General features: G+C 37.2%; 1 protein-coding gene and 1 long non-coding RNA gene across 2 annotated transcripts in view; one reads left to right on the top strand and one right to left on the bottom strand.

Moving 5' to 3' along the window:
• LOC106749609 lies at window positions 1-1,153 on the bottom strand. The gene is made up of 2 exons (XR_001374873.1): window positions 662-1,153; window positions 1-528 (listed from the first exon to the last, which is right to left on the bottom strand). It is a non-coding gene; the product is annotated as an uncharacterized LOC106749609 (long non-coding RNA).
• A 135-nt stretch (window positions 1,154-1,288) lies between these two features.
• LOC106749610 overlaps window positions 1,289-2,864 on the top strand; it is a 43,035-nt gene continuing 41,459 nt past the window's right edge. Inside the window, exon 1 of the mRNA XM_014629259.1 lies at window positions 1,289-1,699. The gene's annotated coding sequence lies outside the window, so the exon portion shown is untranslated. The remainder of the gene's footprint in view (window positions 1,700-2,864) is intronic.

Raw genomic sequence — 2,864 nt, 5'->3', positions numbered from 1 at the left:
TTTTTTTCTCAGTGTAGGGACCACTACATTGGTGCACGCGATGATCGGCAGGTACATATGTTCATAATAAATAACACACTCAACCAGGAGGTCGTAAGATTTTTAGCATTTTTTTAGTTTTATAGTGAAACATTACAATCTTATATCGCGCAAAACACGCGATGGAAACAGGTCGACGAATCTCATGCATTATCGAAACGACGCGAAGGAAGATATTAAAGCTCTGGTGAAAGCGAAAACAAAAAATGAGAAGGCTGGAGAACGAAGAGAGAGAGAGAGAGAGAGAGAGAGAGAGAGGAAATGATGAGCATCAACACGAACGCAACCGTCGAGACTCGTTTACTCGGGCGGTTTTCGCTAGCTCGTTTCGCCCTCAGCGTGTCGTCCTCTCGACGACCCACGTCGTATCCGTTCCGACAAGTCCAGAAGCGACAGCACCAAATGGTTCGACATATCCACCCACCCACCCATCCACCTAAGAATCGTCTCCACAAGAGACCCCCTTGCGCAATAATAGACTCGTTTCTTCTGAAACAACAATATTAACCTGCAATAATGTTTAGCACCCGTAGCGCCGCGGAAAATACGCGAGGGTCATTGTTATATCTTTGTATATGGACATTTAATACGCAATAAATATGTATATCATCATCTCACACACCTATATTACACCTATATGCGACAAGTGCAAAACTTCTTCCTGCTCTGGCCGTTTCCTTGCCGTTCTCTATTCGCTCACAGCTATTTTTAGTCTCCGTTCGGTGTTTTTATCGTTGATGAATTATCCCATCGCGCGCCAATTACCATTGCTAATCGTACGCTTGTCGAAGCCTTCTTGACGACTTCGCGTCGTCGCAGCTCTCGCGTCGACGAAGCCGCAATTCCACGGTTAATTCGTTTTTTTTTTCTCTTACCATACATATACGCATCATCAGGATTTCACGGATCATCAGGAGGAAAAGATCGACGAAGCGGGCCCAGAGAGATCGCATCGATCGCGGACCCCTGTCATCTTCCTCCTCTTCTCCTCCACACTCATCGTCAACTTCCCTCCGCGTTGTCCTGTTTTGCGCGAGCGGGTCGTTTGCTCGCGACACGTCATCCCGACACGTGCCGAGCTATCAGCCGCGAATCCCGATGGCGGCCGCGCCATGCGCGCGCAAGATGGCAACAGGTAGCGGAGAGGAAAAAAAGCGAATACAGGACGAGGTGGATAGAGGTGATGAAGATGGCGTGGTGGTGGTGGTGGTGGAGTAGGTGAGCTCGAGAACGCGCGGTGGCAGGGACAGGTGCGTCGATTGTAACGTTGGAAAGGAAGGGGGCGCTTCGTGGCAGCGGCGGCTGTCTGACTTCTCTCTCCAAGTGGGAGTCTCAGAGAACCTGAGGAACGCGTCATGGTGCCTCGGTTCGACGTTCACGATCGACAGTCAAGCGCGGAAAGCCGTCGACGATAGTTCGAGAGAGAGAGAGAGAGAGAGCGGACTTTCCTCCGTGATTTCTCTCGTGGTTTAAGGTGCGCGCGTGCAAGCGTGCGTTCGTGTACTTGCATTAATGCTGCTGGCCGTTGGAGTGTATCGTTTGTAACTGTGCGTGGGTGCGTACGTACGTAAGTGCGTGCGTGCGTGTGTCGGTGAGAGGGAGAGGGAGTGAGAGAGAGAGAAAGAGAGCGCGGAACCGCCGCGCTTCACGGATGACTCCGGTAAGTGAGCGAGTCGCATCCTGCTCGGCGATTTCCTCGATCGAAAAAATTGCGCAAAGAGATTCCGTGCGATTCGTCCTTCCTCCGGCGTGTATTGCATCACCTATTTCGGGCGAATTGCATTTGGGCGCGTTCGCGGCTCGACCGCGAGTTTGAAGTACATATTTCCAATTTCAATATTAGTGACATAATCAAAGTTTACACAAACGTCAATTAAAATGTTGGTTGAAACTCGGTTCAAATGGAATCACATTCTACCAGCTGTTGAAAAAACATTGTTCAAATATACCTATACTCTATGCGATGAAACTTTTTTAACCACTAATGATTAAATGATTGGAGTCGCAAATTTATGAAACAATACGTAACTTAATCATCAGTTGATCAGTAACACGCGTTGACATATATAACAAAGATTGATTAGCTATATATATATATATATATATATATATATATATATATATATATATATATATATATATATATATATATATATATATATATATATATATATATATATATATATATATATATATATATATATATATATATATATATATATATATATATATATATATATATATATATATATATATATATATATATATATATATATATATATATATATATATATATATATATATATATATATATATATATATATATATATATATATATATATATATATATATATATATATATATATATATATATATATATATATATATATATATATATATATATATATATATATATATATATATATATATATATATATATATATATATATATATATATATATATATATATATATATATATATATATATATATATATATATATATATATATATATATATATATATATATATATATATATATATATATATATATATATATATATATATATATATATATATATATATATATATATATATATATATATATATATATATATATATATATATATATATATATATATATATATATATGTCTGTATCAAATGTATCTTACAAGAATAAATTACAAGAATAAATATAAGTAAAAGGATCAAGAATTTTGTAAAACATAGAGTAATATTTATTAATGGAAATAATAATATAATATAAAGATAAAATAGAAAATAAAATACGGATGTAGTTTTTACAAAAGAAAAAGAAAAGTGTT

Source organism: Dinoponera quadriceps, unplaced genomic scaffold (genome assembly GCF_001313825.1).
Source record: "Dinoponera quadriceps isolate SergipeBrazil2010 unplaced genomic scaffold, ASM131382v1 scaffold3926, whole genome shotgun sequence".
Taxonomy (NCBI): Eukaryota; Metazoa; Arthropoda; class Insecta; order Hymenoptera; family Formicidae; genus Dinoponera; species Dinoponera quadriceps.
This window is presented reverse-complemented; position numbering and strand designations above follow the sequence as displayed.